We start from the raw sequence: 18303 nt of genomic DNA on the forward strand, positions 1-18303 counted from the left end.
CCTACAACCCTCCGGGCCGGCCGCCATCATGTACTGATAATCAGTCTGCCCCGAGCAGGGTCATTCACAGTGTAAATTATTGATTACAGAAAAAGGCAAATCAGTGATAAATGAAAAGGGACAGTACGAAGGATAAAGAAACGGATCAGAAAAGGTTTTCGTTTTTTGTTTTGTAGAAAAAGAACAAACAACTAGGAAATCACATTGTGGTCATCGTGGAATCAACAACATTTCAATTGGTCGGCTCAAAAAGGTCTAGAAATCGCCAGGCATTTCCCACACAGTGCTATCTACGGGACCCACCCCACTCTACTCGGGTCTGGGCCTCCCCACCCCGGGCCATTCACTCCACTACATTCTGAGCATACCCACCATCCACTCTCAGGTCCAATCAGCCATCCTCCCCTTCATCATCGGAATCCATGGGGTCCTCCTCCGGTAATGGCTCACAGATGTCACCCCGGTATACATTCCAGGGGGTCCATATTTTATTCCATTTCCTCGGACACGCTCGGCCCAGGTACACTGCCCTCTCCGTCACCATTGTTCTATCCATATTTTTGCACCATTGTGTTTTCGTCGGTAAGTCTGCCACCCCCCAACGCTGCGCAATATCACGTTTTGCCATCATCACACCCAAAGTGACCCAAAGCTGGCCACTTCTGGACAAATCATTCGGACTCCATACATTTAACAGACAAACCCGCGGTTCAGGGAGAATGGAGGTCCCAAGGGTCTGTGAGATTGTGCGCATTATCTGCCTCCAATATTCCTGTAGGCGCGGGCAGTCCCATATAGTGTGATAAAATGAACCCTCTTCCCCACAGCCTCGAAGACAATAGGGGTGTTGTGCTCTGTGAATGAGGTGCAATGTCGTTCTGGTGTAGTACACTCTGTGTAGAATTTTGAGTTGCACTAGTCTCAGTCGAGCAGAGACGGCCACCTCCCGCGGGGACGCCATCGCCTCTTGCCATTCATGCTCGTCCATCTCGCCTATCTCTCCCTCCCATTTAGATTTCAGCAGAGTCATCGGGTCAGGTAAGTTATTAATGAGTTTGCGATAAGTCAACGATGTCTCCCGCTCAGCCATAAAATCTGTAAGGAGCCGATCCTCGAGCGGGGACGATTCTGGTACCTCTTCCCCAGGGGTCGTGGCGGCAAGTAGGGCATGTCGGATCTGTACGTATCTGTACAACTCCCGTGTTCCCATCTCGTACATCGCCCTCAGACGGTCGAACGGTATAACTTCTCCCTTTTCCCATAGGTCCCCTACCGTTGATATTCCGATGGCGTCCCACTGGGAGAAACCCTTGCTATTTCTCAGGTTTCCCAATGCACGGGAATCCCAGAGCGGGGTGAGCAGTGTAAGCCTTCCTTTCCAACCCAGCGTTGCCAGTGCCGAATGCCACAATGCCACGGTGAGTCTTGTGGGTCCCAGTAATTTCCGCCCTTGACGTTGGTCATAGAGCGGGGCCAACATACTATCAGTGCCTAGTTGAGCCCAGTCAGCCTGGAAGGCCGGGTCGGCTCGGGAGACATGAATCCACTGATTGATGGGTTTGAGATGGGCCGCCCAATAGTACAGTTTGAGGTTCGGCAGCGCTATCCCACCGTCGTACCATCCCCTATGCAATTTGGTCTGTGCAATCCGCGCCGGCCGGTTATTCCATAACAATCCGGACACCAGGACCGCCACCTTCTTGAAGTAACCCGGAGCCACCGGGTACGGCGTGTTCTCCAATATATATAAAAAACGGGGAAGCGACATCATCTTATATAGCGCCGCTCTGCCCAGCATCGTCAAAGGCAATCCTGCCCAGAATTTGACGTCCTGTTTCAATCGTTCCAGCGGTGGTGCTAGATTCATACGCGCAAACTCTACAGGATCCCCTGTTACGTGGATCCCCAAATACTTGAAAGAGGAGCCAGCCATCCGCAGTGGACAGTCCACGCCCAACTCAGGGAGCGGGCCTCTCAGAACATACAGTTCTGATTTATTCCAATTTATCGTGTATCCTGACACAGCGCCGTGAGCGTTACAAAGGTCTAAAAGAGCCGGCACCCCTTGTTCAGGGTCAGTTAAGTACACCAGCATGTCGTCCGCATAGAGGGAGAGCCGGTCTTCCCATCCCTCCCTCCACCGTATGCCTTTGAGTAGCGGGGTCTGACATATCAGGATCGCCAGAGGCTCCAGGGCGAGTGCAAAGAGCAAGGGGGAGAGGGGACAACCCTGGCAGGTGCCCCTTCCAAAGGGGAACGTCCGTGAGATATGTCCATTAGCGACCACATGAGCAACCGGCTTTGTGTATAATAATTTGACCCACGAGATAAAAACGAGGCCAAAGCCCATGTGAGCCAGGACCTCAAAAAGATAATTCCACTCAACTAGGTCAAAGGCCATCTTGGCGTCTAAGGCCAGTATGACCGCATGTCCTGGGACCTCGTCCGCCCTCGCCAGCACTCCGTGCACCCTGCGGAGGTTCATCGCCGTGTTCCTGTGCGGCATAAATCCAGACTGATCCGGATGTATAAGGTCTGGCAGGTGTGACATTAGCCGTGAGGCCAGGAGTTTGGCCAGGATTTTAACTTCCGCATTCAGCAATGAAATAGGGCGGTATGAGGAGCATTCCTCCCGCGGCTTTTCAGGTTTGGGAATCGCTACTATAGCGGCCATCCTCTGGTCCAGTGGGAGTTCCCCCTGTTCCAAACAGTCCTTATACATGGCCAACAAGTGGCCGCTGAGGTTGTCTGTCTCAGCCTGGTACCACTCCACCGGAATGCCATTGGGACCGAGCGCCTTGCCAGGCTTCAGCGCTCGGATAGCCATCTTAATCTCCTCTTCGGTTATGTCAGCCTCCAGCTCGGACTGTGCCTCCGGAGTCAGGATCGGAGTAATTATCTGACCCAGAGCTGCACCCGCCATATCGGAGGATACCTCCCTGTCGGGGGTGTACACCCCTTCGAAGTGGTCAGCCAGCAACTCCACAATCTGTGCAGGGTTCGATCGTAATACGCCTTCACTTGCTGGATACCCCTAGCGCTACCCCCTCTCTTGTCTAACCAGGCCAGCATCTTACCTGCCTTATCCCCAACGTCGTAGACCCTGTTCTGCGAGTCTGTTATTTGGCCCCTCACTTGATGCCGGAGGTGATCCATATACAACTGCTGGTGTAATGAGAGGGTGTGTGCCATGTCTAATGTAGGGTTTGCTTCATGCAGTGTCGTGGCGTCGTTAAGAGCCAGTTCAAGTCTGTGCAGCTCTGCAGCCCCTTCCCTTTTATGGCCCGTGATTGAGTTTATAGCCTGCCCACGTAGGACCGCCTTGTATGCTTCCCACAGGATCCCGGAGGACTCCACCGAGTCAACATTTTCTTCAAAGTACTGCGTGGTCGCTTTACGGAGGGCCTTCCTGATCCTAGGAATCTTGAGATACGAAGCTTGTATGGGCTAAATACGTCTACGGGACTTAACCTGTGTGGAGATCGTGAGGGATATCGGAGAGTGATCAGAGATGCCTCTAGGGCATATGTCAATGGTATCTACATGTTGTATCCCGTCACATAGTGACAGAAAGAAGTCTATCCGGGATAAGCTGTTGTGGACTGTGGAATGATATGTGTACTGCTTGGCTCGAGGGTGGACGTATCGCCAAACATCCACCAGACCCATCGCCGTTAGAAAGCTCTGAAACCGGGAAGGACCCCCTGACAGGGCCGACACTGGGAATTTATCAAGTTGTGGATCAAGTATAGCATTAAAATCCCCCCCCGATAATGACATCACCCTCCGGAAGGGTCAGCAGGAAGTCGCCCAGCGCCGGGAGCTTTACTGAGTGAAGCGATTGGGGGATATAGACAGACACCACATTAAGAAGCCGCCCCTCCCACCGTCCCTGTACCGCTGCAAAGCAGCCCTGTCCATCGGTCATTGTGCCCAGGGGAAGGAAGTGCGAGGATTTCTTAATCAGGATGCCTGTGGTAAATAAATAAATAATACCTCTATTTTTGACTGGATATATAATAACAGATAGCTCAATAAATAAGAGTCAAGATTCGAGGTAGTAGGAGTTGGCAGGTTTAATACAGCATAAAGGACAGGAACAGGACAACCTGCACGGGAATAGGATGGCAGCGCTGCACGGGGCAGGGACAAAGGAATGGCGACTTTTTAATAACAGTGCACAAGTATATATACTTAAACAAAATACATGATGTTCAATACAATAGGCGTAACAGTAGGCAGGGCCTATAGCAGTCGCGAGAGATAAGGCAGAAAGTAGGTGTAACAAGAGGCGTGAACAGGGCGTATACATAGACATGTGATGTAAACGTAACGGAATATGTCATAAATGGGGCGGAAACATGGAGGGGGCTACCGAAGGAGCCGGGACCTCTAACCTAGCGGTGCGCGCAAGCTGGCAATGACGTGTTACTAGGGAGAAGCTGGGGGCTATGACTTCTGAGCTAGAAGGAGAGACGAAAGTCTGGAGAGTCAGAGCGACATGTACCTAAACACTATCTAGTATCTGATGTTTAGAGAACATGTTGATAGAATCCAAAAGTTATCAGGGCAAAGGCTAACATACACTAAGACTGGTGCATGCATTATTCTACATGTAGTGCGTGTTGAGGAATATTAAATGACCATTAATACAGTATTTCTCTTACATGGAGACGTAAAGGCTAGACGATGACTGAAACTATTGATGCGATTCAGTAGCTTAGGAATGCAGAGAAGGAGAGCTGGACTGATAACTGGAATCATAACATACTCTTGGCAGACTGGCAGGCAGAGCCAGGCCGAGCCGGGCACTGTGAGGCAGGAAGTAAGTGAAGGGTCAGGGATACAGGTGGGGGCTGTATCGCTCCTCGGAGAGGGTTCAGGAGACAGGAGCTGAATCTGAGTCCGGGCCCTTTTGAGGCCTAGAAACGGGGACTTTCAATGAAATAACGTGCACACTGAGAAACGTGGCAATGTAGCTTTACATAGGCCTAATACTCGTAGCTTTCACGAGGACTGGAAACTGGCATACTAGAGTTGGACACAACTGTAATTGCGTCTTTAATCGATCATGGGGAATACATATGCATATTAATCATGCACATATAGCATAAGGTGGGGAACACGTAGGGACACAGAACATGGCAAAATTTACTTTTCCACATTCCCTCCTTGTCACTACGTTTCCATCAGGAAACATCAATATTCATGATACCATCTATCATTTCATACAGTATCATTTGCTCGTCTTGAAATTTCTTGGAACGGGATCTAGGACGGGTCTTGGGACTAGGAATACAAGAGGTAGCACAAATGCCGCAAATCGCAGGGCCACATTGTATACAGAGGCAGCAACTGAATATGATCGCTACTGCAATACCTAGAAAGGACAATACTTTCCATCCCCAGGCAGAAATTATACTCCAGAACCAACCGGACCATGTCCAGGTGCCTGGATTCTGGTGTAACTGATGGGCAATTTTATGAAGTCTGGTTATAGCTGAATAAACAGACGGCGCGTTATTAGGAATGAAAATGCAGCAACTAGATCCGATGACTCTACATGCTCCTCCTCTATCGGCCAGTATGACGTCAAGAACGAGACGATTTTGGAGCACGACAAATCTCATAGCAGATTGCTCTTCGGTTAAGTTACCTAGAGCAGAGGCAGTCTCATTCACTACTGCCTCAAGGGTTCTGGTTAATCTACGGATTAACTTACTATTCTGGATAGGTCCTATAAAGAAAAAGAATCCTCTATTGAAATCTGTATACTGTTCTAGAGCAGTTTCAGTTTGATCGACAATCGGGGACTCGATCTCCCTTCTATGTCTAATGTGTACTAGATGTGTGTTTCTGTGATAATCGGACGGGGCTAGGAAAACTGGTGGCAGTAGGAAGGCAATGTAACAGGTTCCATCCCAATCGAGGGGCAGACGAACATATGCGGTCTGACCACAAACAAAATAAGAATGACGTGAAGCTTTGAAAATAGATTTCCCACTGTCACTATACTCGACAATAGTAGTACAATCACTATGTCCTACATGTACGGAACCATTATTTCTGACACATAATTCGCCTTTGACTGGTAGTACTAAAATAGCAGGTAAGTCTGGAGTAGGATCAGACTGAACATTCAGAACCATGAAATTCGAAGAATAATTACCCAAATTATAAACTTCATTTTCTAGATCTAACCCTGTTCTGTGGGGAAGACCTTGCTTGTCTGGAAAACATGTACTGTTCAGAAGGGACATATCAGTTGAGGATGACGTTAACGTGGACCATGCTCCACATGAACCATTATGTGAAAACGGATAAGGAAAGAGTGGCAGAACTCCCTTCGGTGTCTGGAAAGGGGGGAGTCGACCACACACCCAACAATTAGTGGCATTGCTGGTCTGGTGTGAATAATGCAACATACGGATAAAGGTATTGTTGCGCATAGCAAGACGATAAGATAGTTCGTGAGGAGGCAGATCACTAAATGTGTGCTCTACTGTAGCATTAGAAAACATATTTACATGAGAAATTGGAAAACATAAATGAAATGCATAACTCGTGCAGGTAATCATCAAGCTTAAAAACAATATAAAACTTAGAAAAACGATACATCGGATAGAGTTTTGACTAACTCTCTCACTATGGGGGTCTATTTCATACATGTCAGATACCTGTCTAACCGTTTCACCTAGGGGAGGACTTAGACAATTAAACTGGCTGACTTATTTTACTAGACCGTAGCTTACTTTTATACTCCTGCTGCGGAGTTTTCTCTAACAGGGAGGGCTTGATATCAATGTCATTTGCGGGACAGTCCTTAAGAATAGTATCTTGGCAGTCTTTAAAATCTTGACAATCCTTGGAAAAGTTCTTGGAAACAGTTTTTAGTCCGTGAAATTTCTTGACGTGTGACAGGTGCACCCACCCCTTCCTGCCTTCCAACTTGACGGCAGTACGGGTGGTTAGAAGGACTAACTTCGGCTCCTTCCAGCGAGGCTCCAGCGGACTTGAACGATCAAAATTGCGGACGAGGACCAGGGTGCCGGGAAGGATCTCGTGTGGCTTGACTTCAGTATTGTCGGGAAATGCAGCGGCAACCTGTGAACGACAAGAGTGTAGGGCAGACATCAAGGAAGCTAGGTAATCTGTCAGCATATTACTGGAAACATCTGTAATACTTCGGGGTCTAGGTGTACCCCACATATTCGGGGGGCGGCCGAATACGACCTCATAAGGGGACAGTCCTGATCTGGAATGTGCGACCATGCGCATATAGAACAGAGCGACTGGCAGAGCAACTAACCAGTCTACACCTTTTTCTTGACAGATTTTGGCAATGCGGATTTTCAAGGTTTGATTATGTCTCTCTACGAGACCGGCTGCTTCTGGATGGCGTACACAATGGAACTTCCACTGGTACCCTAACAAAAGGGAAACGTGCTTCATTAGTTCAGATGAGAATGGCTGGCCGTTATCAGAATACACGACCCTAGGGAGTCCATAACGGGGGAAGAATTCACGAACCAACTGCTTGGCAGTGGTTGCGGCTGTGTAATCTGGGACTGGATATGCTTCTGTCCACCTGGACAAAGCGCATACAACTACAAGGACATACTTGAAACCTCGACATCGCTCCATCGGAATATAATCCATCTGGAGGACTTCAAAAGGGTGGTCAGGAGGTTGGAATCCACCTTGTTCCACCGGGACACTTTTACCTGGATTGAACTGGCAACATATCATACAGGTACGGACTTTCTGCTTGGCTGCAGCTCGTAAATGCTTGTTAAACCAAATGTTCTGGATACTGTCTAACATGGCTTTTTCTCCTAAGTGTGCTGGACTATGTGCGGTATTAATAATGACTTGAACCATAGAGTCGGGGAGAAACCATGTGGCTTTTCCCTTCGTCAACCATCCCTGATCTGTCTGGACCCCTCCTTGTTCGGACCATTTCTTGATTTCCTCGGGAGTAGCATGTAACTGGATATCTATGACATCTTGAGTAGGGTCCTTAACTGTCATACAAGTAGTCTGTTCGAGAGTGGATGTCGGTGTCTTGTTAACTGGTATGTCTGGTGTCTGTGCTGTAAGCTTGGCTGTTCGATCTGCTAGATCAGTACCTTGAGAAATAATGTCTGTAACTTTCGTATGTGCTTTGCACTTCATAATAGCGATGGATGTCGGTAAATGTATTGCATCTAACAGAGCTTGAATAAGGAACCCATGCTGAATCTTGGTTCCATGAGAAGTCATGAAACCTCTCTCCTGCCAGAGCACTCCGAAGTCGTGTACAACTCCGAATGCGTAGCGTGAATCTGTGTAAATATTAACTTTCAGGTTCTTGGCGTGTATGCAGGCTTGAGTCAGAGCAACTAGCTCTGCTGCTTGAGCAGACAGGGTGTCAATACGGTGTGTTTCAATAACTTCAGTGTCAGTAGTCACTGCATACGCGGCTACTAGTTCTCCTGTACTCGTTCTCATACATGAACCATCCACATAAAGTGTCAGGTCAGGATCTGGTAACGGAATATCTGTCAGGTCTTGTCTCGGCTTAGTCATAGTGTTAACTACTTCCACACAGTCATGTGTGGCAGGATTTGAAGTAACTGACGGTAACAGTGTAGCAGGATTTAGAACGTTGCAGCGTCTGATTTCTATGTGTGGCTGGAATAGTGTCAATTCATAACCTGTCAAATGTGCAATTGTCAAGTGCTGAGTCTGTGTTCGGTTTAAAAGAACTTCCACGGAGTGTGGAACTTGTACTGTCAGGGAATGTCCTAATACTATGGAATCACTTTGTCTAATAGCTAGTGCTGTGGCTGCAACTGACTTGAGGCACGCAGGCAAAGCCTGGGCTACTGGATCTAATGTGCTCGAAAAATAAGCACAGGGCTTGTATTGTCCTGCTTGATCTTGTGTGAGAACAGATAATGCTGTACCATCGCGTTCTGTGACAAAAAGTGTAAAAGGCTTACTGTAGTTCGGTGTTGCTAGAACAGGAGCTTGGCATAAGGCTTTCTTTAATTCATTAAAACTAAGTGTATGTTCAGATGTCCAAGGGAGGACAGTCGATACGGCTGCCTCCTGTGTCGTTAACTGTATCAGTGGCTTAGCTAGATATGCATACTGAGGAATCCATTGTCTGCAATAAGAAGTAAGGCCGATAAAAGCACGTACCTCCTTCTGTGTCCTGGGCTGAGGGAGACTCGCTATTAACTGGATACGGTCAGGTGTCAACTGCCTACCCCACTTGGACAGTAAGTGGCCTAAGTAGATCACTTGCTGGACACAGAATTGAAGTTTTGAAGGGGACACCTTGTGCCCCATCTCGGCTAGGAAATACAGAACTGTGAGTGACGCTCGCTCGCAAGCACGTTCAGAACGGGCTGTGATCAGTAGATCATCGACATATTGGAGCAGGGCAGTGTCAGTTGGCATGTGAATATTGTCTAGTTGTCTCTTAAGTGCTTGACTGTAAATACTAGGACTTTCTGTGAAACCTTGAGAAGCTCGTGTGAATTTATAGCTCCTTCCATTTAAACAGAATCCGAAAAGGTACTGGCTGTCTGGATGAATGGGGACACTGAAAAATGCATTCTTGAGGTCGATTACTGTAAAAAATATTGCCTCAGAATCAATGGCTGTCAATAGAGATGAGATATCTGGAACAACTGGGTATTGAGGAATGATACATTTATTGAGTTCTCGAAGGTCAATCACTAATCGATATACTGGGGGTGCATTTGGATCAGTACGTTTCATGACTGGAATGATAGGAGAATTACATACATTGGAGTTAGTTTCTACAACTACTCCTTGAGCCATAAGCTCGTCAATAATTTTGGATAAGGCTGCTACAGCCTCAGGTGGCAATCTGTACTGTCTGATTCGTGGCAAGACTATACCTTGCTTGAGAGTCACACGATGGGGTGTGATTCGCATAAAACCAACATCAGTTGGACCTTGCGCCCATAGATGCTGCGGGACATTAGACAATCTCGGATCAAAATCTCGTAATACATAGTGACCCTTGAAGTCACGTAAAAACAAACGTATTCCCTCTGGGGAACAACAAATAACTGCACCTAATTCTTTCAGTGTCTTAATGCCTAACAAATTTTCTGGACATGACTTCGTAAGCAATAGATCAGTAGTTCGGGACAATGGACCAACTTCTAGAGTAACTGGCTTTGATATCTCGTTTACAATAGGCTTTCCTGAAAATCCAAGGGAAACATTTCTAGAGCCTGAGAGCGGAGCCCCTGGAACCTCGTCGTGACTAATGGTAGTCCTACTTGCCCCTGTATCAATCAGAAACTTTCTGTCTTTCCCTAATACTTGACTGTGTACGTAGGGACCTTCTTGATCTACAGGAATCTCGATGAGAGGCAAGCCTACCTCCCTCTCTAGGCTGTTTCATGAATACGCTTGATACTCTGGATACTCGGATTGTGCATACTGGTACATCTGCTGTGTAACATGCTGTGTTGCAGCTATAGGCTGCGGTGCTGGAACTGTCTGTTGTGCATTCTGTGGTGACTGAGAAGTCTGTGAAACTTGTTCTTGTCTAGGCGGACGTGGTCTTTCTTTAGTTTTACCAGTGGCTATATTGTGTTTCAGAACTGCACACTCGTTTATGAAATGACCTGGCTGTTTACAATAATTGCATGTCCCTTTAACGGGAGCTGCAGGATGACTGGCTTGATTCGGACCCCTCTTCTGACTGTCTTGTGGAACAGATTGTGCAACTAGTACTTTCATTTTCGTGTCTTTTATACGTCTTCTCTCGTGTTCTTGCTCTTCTCTGATTCTATTCTGGTGATACTGGAGCATTTGGAGCATCTGGGACGGGGTACTAGCTTGCCAAGTACTTTCGACTTTCAAAACTCGATTTTTAACCTGTGGACTTGAATTCTCGACTAATTTAGTAACAAAAAGATGAGGGTATGACTCGCTACTCGTCTTCAAACCACTGTTTATTATAAAACATTTCTCAAATCTAGAATAAAAATCACTAGTATCTTCGTCTGGTTTCTGTTTACATGCTGAGATTGCATCCCAGTCTTCCTTTTTCGTGGCTAATAACCTAGGCAAAACTTGTATCAATAATTCTGGTAATTCTTTACATTTGTCTCCAAGACCGGTACCTGGTACTCGTATCTTATCTTCAGCTTCTAGAGCTGTCCAATCGATCTTTTTCTCTCCCACCTCCCAATCCTTTTCCTTGAGTTTTTCATATATGCCCGCAGGCAACAGGACTTTTAACATTTTAATAATATCTGGATACGTGTATTCTCCCATACGGAGCATGTCTTTTAATTCTCGGTGGAACCCTGCTGGATCTTTGTCGTGACAGGGAATTAATTTCTTCATCTCTAAGAGTTCCATCTTGGTAACTGGGGTGTAAACAAATACTCGTTGCATTTCACCACCCGCTGTCCTAACTGGGTGTACTTCTCGTAACGGATGCTGTCTATCTATATAAAACGGTTTACTTTCTGGAGGTGAGACATGAACAAAATGCGGATTTAGGAACGTTCTATATTTGTGGCGCTGTTCTAGAATGACACTAATTAAATCGGTGCCTAAACCTTTCCATCTATACTGGAGTAACTCGTTCAGGACATCATGTAACGGACCTGGATCAGAATGTTGACCCTCATACAGAGTAATGAGGTGTTGGATCATATACATACCCACCAGTCGCTGCTCGGCTGGGGGCAGTTTCAGAAACATTTGTGCCACTATTTCGTCTGGAAAAGTGGTAGAATCAGTAATCCATCGGACTGCTGATCGGGCTAGTTCTTGTTCATGCATGGTACTTAACTCACTATAACCGATTCGTGATTTCAGAATGTGATCGGTAGCTTGAAATACTTGTTCTAGAGAACCTTGTTCTGGTGCTGGAAGAGGAACAGTTTTCTTGTGTTCTAGGCGTAAGTGTCGGTCTGGAAATCTAGATTTACCTACATACGCTATTCTGGCGGTGTTCTCGTCGTCTACCTCTTCAGTAGGAGAGTCATTTTCTTTCTCGCTTCCTAGAGCTTCTTTGCGTTGTTCGTGTAACCTTATTATTTCTTTACGAATTTTCTTGTACATACTCTCTATACTATTGAGTGTCTTGTGCTTACCCTCGGCTATATTATCACTCCACTTTGTCAGAATTTTCATTTCGGTCGGATCTTTAGTCGGGGAATCTTGTTCCCTAATTAAACAATTGATCAGAAACTTTAACAGCATGAACTGGATCTCAGATTTTCTGTGAGACATGACTTCACCAATACTTTCTGGATCTTGTCCTGTACGAATGAAACGATACATTCTGTCTAGATCTTCTTTCATATTCGGTAGGGTGTCCAAGTACTCGGTCACCCGTCTTACACGTAATGAATATATAACCATACTATCATCACCTGGGACCGGATCATAACGGCATTCGGTAAGAGCTCGTCTGATATCTGCAACAGACTGATGTTTGGGCGTGCGCTGTAACGCACGTTCATGTAACTCGACTGACGTTACACGTTTGTGTGGCGGCGGGGTTCCCGGAGGACCTCCTCCCGCGGCCCCTAAACTGGAATCGTCGACTGATACTCTTCGTGCTGGCAGAGTGACCAGTGTAGCGGGTACTTGTAATGTAGGCTGGACCGGGGGTACCGTAACAGGTGCTGTAACAGGTGCCCCGGTGACTGGAGGAGCAGGATTTACATTATTTACAGGAGCTGGCGGAACAGGATTTGCATATTCGGGGACTGTGTCGTCTAAATAGGACGAGAGAAAAATATCAGCTGCGGTCGGTTTGTGACGTAGCTTGGTCGGAACTAAGGGTGGCGGAAAATTACTGGATGCTTCCGGGGTTGCTTTTGGCAAGCCCTCGGCAAGAAGAGGATACATACCCTTAATAAGGGCATTCCTCTGTCTGTCTGACTGTTCGGTTTTAACTCGTTCACCTATTTCGATTAATTCCCTTTCTTGGGCTCTTTCTAAGGATTCTCTACTTAATTCTGACTTTCTGATTTCTTTTTCGTTTCTTTTATGAGATTCTTTGCGCCATAACTCGATGGCATCTTTCTGTGACTGTCTGGCTTTCTTTTTCCATAATGCTTCTTCTACTCGCATGATGCACTCGGCATCCCATGTACCCGATACGGGCCATCTATACTTTTCTTCTAACTGTTTGGTGTACTCCACCCACAAATCTAGGTATAATATGGCACTTATGCCATGCTTTTGATACATAAAATGACCTGGACTGTCCCTAGGCGGAACAGGAACTGCTTCTTCTAACAGACCTTTTCTAGTTTTTAACTGACGCAATTTGGAAAACAATGGCATGACTGGGCTGGAGTCTAGACACAATTACAATACACAATGAACACGATAATTACTGAAGGTACACCACTTTCATACCACGACATTGAAATACATGAATGACATTTAAAATAACAGTTCGGACAAAATACTACCTGGAATACTGGAAACAGAATACATGAATTTCTCGAGAACAGAACGGACTAGAACAGAAACGAGATGCACTGCTAAAACAGTACGAAACTTACCGGTCTCATAAAGAGACACGTCAGGACCCGCATCCACCTAAGTGGACACTTCGTGTTGGATCTGTGTACCCAAACCCACGGACCAGAGACAATGCAATTGACCCTGTCTAGATACTACCCCAGCAACGGTACTCACCGGGCAGCAAGAACGGAAGGCCTCGGACTGGACTGGACTGCTACGACGACGGACGGACGAACTTCGGACTTCAGTTACAGGTGGGCCTCCGGATACCTCGGACCTTGGACTCTCGGCTTGGGCTCTGGTCGGGACTCGCTGCGTTCCTCCACCCCCTCGTCTGGACGCTGGACCGCAACCTCCGTCTCCTCCGTGGGCCTGAGGGATACTTGAAGCAGAAATATCTGCTTGTGGCCGGTATGGTTCCGTCACGGCTGCAGAGGATCAGGGGGCTTGCGTGGCTTCACCGGCGCGTGGGGAAAGGGCAAGTTCCTGTTCGGGCGCCATTATGTGGTAAATAAATAAATAATACCTCTATTTTTGACTGGATATATAATAACAGATAGCTCAATAAATAAGAGTCAAGATTCGAGGTAGTAGGAGTTGGCAGGTTTAATACAGCATAAAGGACAGGAACAGGACAACCTGCACGGGAATAGGATGGCAGCGCTGCACGGGGCAGGGACAAAGGAATGGCGACTTTTTAATAACAGTGCACAAGTATATATACTTAAACAAAATACATGATGTTCAATACAATAGGCGTAACAGTAGGCAGGGCCTATAGCAGTCGCGAGAGATAAGGCAGAAAGTAGGTGTAACAAGAGGCGTGAACAGGGCGTATACATAGACATGTGATGTAAACGTAACGGAATATGTCATAAATGGGGCGGAAACATGGAGGGGGCTACCGAAGGAGCCGGGACCTCTAACCTAGCGGTGCGCGCAAGCTGGCAATGACGTGTTACTAGGGAGAAGCTGGGGGCTATGACTTCTGAGCTAGAAGGAGAGACGAAAGTCTGGAGAGTCAGAGCGACATGTACCTAAACACTATCTAGTATCTGATGTTTAGAGAACATGTTGATAGAATCCAAAAGTTATCAGGGCAAAGGCTAACAGACACTAAGACTGGTGCATGCATTATTCTACATGTAGTGCGTGTTGAGGAATATTAAATGACCATTAATACAGTATTTCTCTTACATGGAGACGTAAAGGCTAGACGATGACTGAAACTATTGATGCGATTCAGTAGCTTAGGAATGCAGAGAAGGAGAGCTGGACTGATAACTGGAATCATAACATACTCTTGGCAGACTGGCAGGCAGAGCCAGGCCGAGCCGGGCACTGTGAGGCAGGAAGTAAGTGAAGGGTCAGGGATACAGGTGGGGGCTGTATCGCTCCTCGGAGAGGGTTCAGGAGACAGGAGCTGAATCTGAGTCCGGGCCCTTTTGAGGCCTAGAAACGGGGACTTTCAATGAAATAACGTGCACACTGAGAAACGTGGCAATGTAGCTTTACATAGGCCTAATACTCGTAGCTTTCACGAGGACTGGAAACTGGCATACTAGAGTTGGACACAACTGTAATTGCGTCTTTAATCGATCATGGGGAATACATATGCATATTAATCATGCACATATAGCATAAGGTGGGGAACACGTAGGGACACAGAACATGGCAAAATTTACTTTTCCACATGCCGGTGCCCCGGGATCCCGAAGAGAAATCCGAGTGAACCAACATTTTATAGCCTCTCCTATCTAAGGCCCTAGTGGCCCCCCCAGTTAAGTGTGTCTCCTGTAGCAGTGCCAGGCTGGGCCTCTGCCTCTTTAAAGCTGTCAATACCAGGCCACGCTTCACTTTATCTCCCAATCCCCGTACATTCCACGTCAGCAAGCGCAGGGGGGAGCCGCAGGAGTTCAGCCCGGCTTCACCCGGGCTACGTATCGGGCCAGCTGCCATTGGTCAATCTATGGGTACAGTGAAGTGTATCCAGGTTAAAGACCTGAACCCATAAGGCCTTCGTGCCCACCAAAGCAAACATCCGGAACATTCCAATTCTCGACCATCTTTGTGAATTCCAAACAAACAACCAACAACCCCCCCTCCCATCCCCCTCCCTGCCTCCCTGCTTAACGGACCTTCAACTGCCCGCCTCCCCAACTGAGCAGAGCGCTTTACCCTTCCCAGAACTAGAATACTTGCACGTTGGGGGAGAGTGTCTCCCTTTGCAAGCGGCATCCCTGCTCCCATCAGGGTCACCCCGGCCAGCGTCCAATCACGACTCTCATGTAAAGGTAATTAAGCAAAGGAGTCAGCGTTCATTATGCAGGTAAGTGTCCGAGCTAGTCCCTCATTCAGTTTCTGGCAGGTCTCTGGACGGTGATCTGTGGGGCTCCCCTCTGCCCGACGACGGCGACCCAGCTCGGCTGTCATCGCGATGTCCGTGGTTTGTTCTGTTGGACCTACGCGGAGGTCCCGCGGTGCGCCAGCCGTCAAGCCAGTCTCTAGCCACCTCCGGGGAGTAAAAGAACCATACTTTTTTGTCGGGACCACTCGAAGCCGAGCCGGGAACAGCATGGAGTATGGAAGCTCCTTCTCTCTCAAAGTCTTTTTAACTTCCAGAAATGTCCTCCTCCGACGCGAAACCTCGGCCGTGTAATCCGGGAAGAAGGATACTCTCGAGTTCTGGATTTGGATGGCCGGGGCCACCCTCGCGGCCTGCAAAACGGCGTCGCGGTCCCGGAAGTTGAAAAGTCTCGCCAGAATCGGTCTGGGCGCAGCCCCTGTCTTCGGCTGGCCCCCTGGCACCCTGTGGGCCCTTTCCACAGAAAAAAAGTTCGAGAGGCCCTTGGGGTTAAGCTGGTTCTTGATCAGGTCTTCCACATACAGATCCATGGCGCCTTTCGTCTCAGTCTCCGGAACTCCCAGGATGCGAACGTTGTTCCTCCTGGAGCGCCCTTCGTGATCATCCAGATTCTCCTTAAGTACCTTGTTGTCCGCCTGCAGTCTCTCTACATCCCTCTGCAGATCGGACACGTCCACCACCAGGGATTTGGCCACTACCTCCACCTGCTTCACCCTTTCGCTCATTTTCTGGAGGTCAGCCCGAATGAGCGTTACCTCCGTTGCCGTCGCTCCCACCGTCGCTTGCACCTGGGCCAGGGCATTGAGAACGTCTTCCAGCGTGGCTTTCTTCACTCCGTCGCCCTCCGTCCCTTTGGTCATTGATTTCCGTTGCTCCGACGCAGGGAGAGATTGTTTGTCATAAGCAAATTTGTCCAATTTGGCCTGGGTGGAGTTGTGCTTGGGACCCCTGCCCGCCATCGCGTGCCAGGAGGGTGGTCGTTTGTGTGCGCCTCCGATAAGGGTCCGTGAGGTGGGGAGCGACTGGGTCACGGTGTCGGACGAGTGATGAGCTCCCCTTCGGGTACTGTGCGAGTAGGCCTGGTTAGACTTGCGGGAAGTTCTTGTCCGAAGTGGCGTGGGATACAAGAAATGGCGGCGGTGACGCAGCGAGTTCAGGGTCCGTTTTGAGACCGCTCGGTCAATGTCTATGGCACTAAGGTCGGAGCTGACGGAGCATCTCACCTCCGGAGGGACTGTGTGAATGTCGGGTAGCTCAACGACAGCGTCTCGCAAGTCGCGCCGTAGTGCGAGCACTTCCGGTCGGCGCACTCCGCTCGGGTCTCACTTCCGCCTGGATGCCACTGCCACCAGCGCCCGCTGCTTTCCGAGCGACACCAGGCCGCTTTCAGGAGTCGTGTTTTCTGCCGATTCCGGGCTCGCCGCTGCTCCGAAACTTCTCAGCTGGGGGCCGTGTGGTCACCGCACCCGGGCTATCCCGTTCGGGAACATTGATAAGCGGATTAACATGCGGATTGATGCGGGATGCCGCCTTACTCCGGGAGCCTCTCTAGTTTGCTGCCGCCATCGCCGGCTGCTAGCCACACCCCCCCCATTCCGTAGTGTTTGAAGGGTTGCATAAAAGGTCAGAGGATTCTGTTTCTGTTTCTGTTACATTGGAAACACAAAGTATTTAGCCTCACTCGGAAAGGAAGTGCTAGAGTGCTCCTTCTGCTTTTGGAGCCAGTTTATTTTTGCAATTATTTCCATTCTTGACTTCTCTTTTGGAGCCTGTGCCTACAATCTACACTGTGCTTGCAAACAGCGGGTGGGCGCGCAATTGCTCAGTGATATTGAACTTGAGCTTGTGACTACTGCGTGCACAACTTTATTCCTTCGTTACTATGCTGTGCTAATAACAGCGTTCTTATGCTCTTTTATGGTGCTATTCATAGTCCTCTTAAGGCACCATTTACCGTGACTTTGTTTTTTGATTGAAATCATCCTTGGGTTCAGTGAGCTCAGAAACTCCCTGGCATTCCAGTTCAATGTCTCTCAGTATATGGTCTCTCTGGGATTGAATAGTCTCAGAACCTTCTCTAAGAGTACTGCTGCATTTTATATTGTGAGTATCTGACTATACGAGTTTTGTATGAATGAATCCCTGAGTTATTTCTCATATCCCTCTATGTTCTTTCATCTGCAGCTTGTGTTAGGGGGGCTTCTCTACACTCCGTTATCCCTGCTGGTGGTACTAAAGTATAGTGGCTTTACTTGTTTTGGCGCTGCTGACACATCCTGACACACTGTGAGCTAGTAGGGCTAGCAAACTAACATATCCTTTAGGTTTATCTGGAATCAGTCTAGACACCAAACCCTTAGTTTATGTTGTCTAAATTCACAGATCCTATTGAGATTTTTAGGAACTTC

General features: G+C 47.9%; 1 protein-coding gene across 1 annotated transcript in view; it reads right to left on the reverse strand.

The window, feature by feature from the left end:
• The window catches only part of LOC144767612 (putative methyltransferase DDB_G0268948), a 217774-nt gene that overhangs the window by 151180 nt on the left and 48291 nt on the right, over window positions 1-18303 (reverse strand). The gene's annotated exons all lie outside the window — the stretch shown is intronic.

The sequence above is a fragment of the Lissotriton helveticus genome, chromosome 7, assembly GCF_964261635.1.
Source record: "Lissotriton helveticus chromosome 7, aLisHel1.1, whole genome shotgun sequence".
NCBI lineage: Eukaryota > Metazoa > Chordata > Amphibia > Caudata > Salamandridae > Lissotriton > Lissotriton helveticus.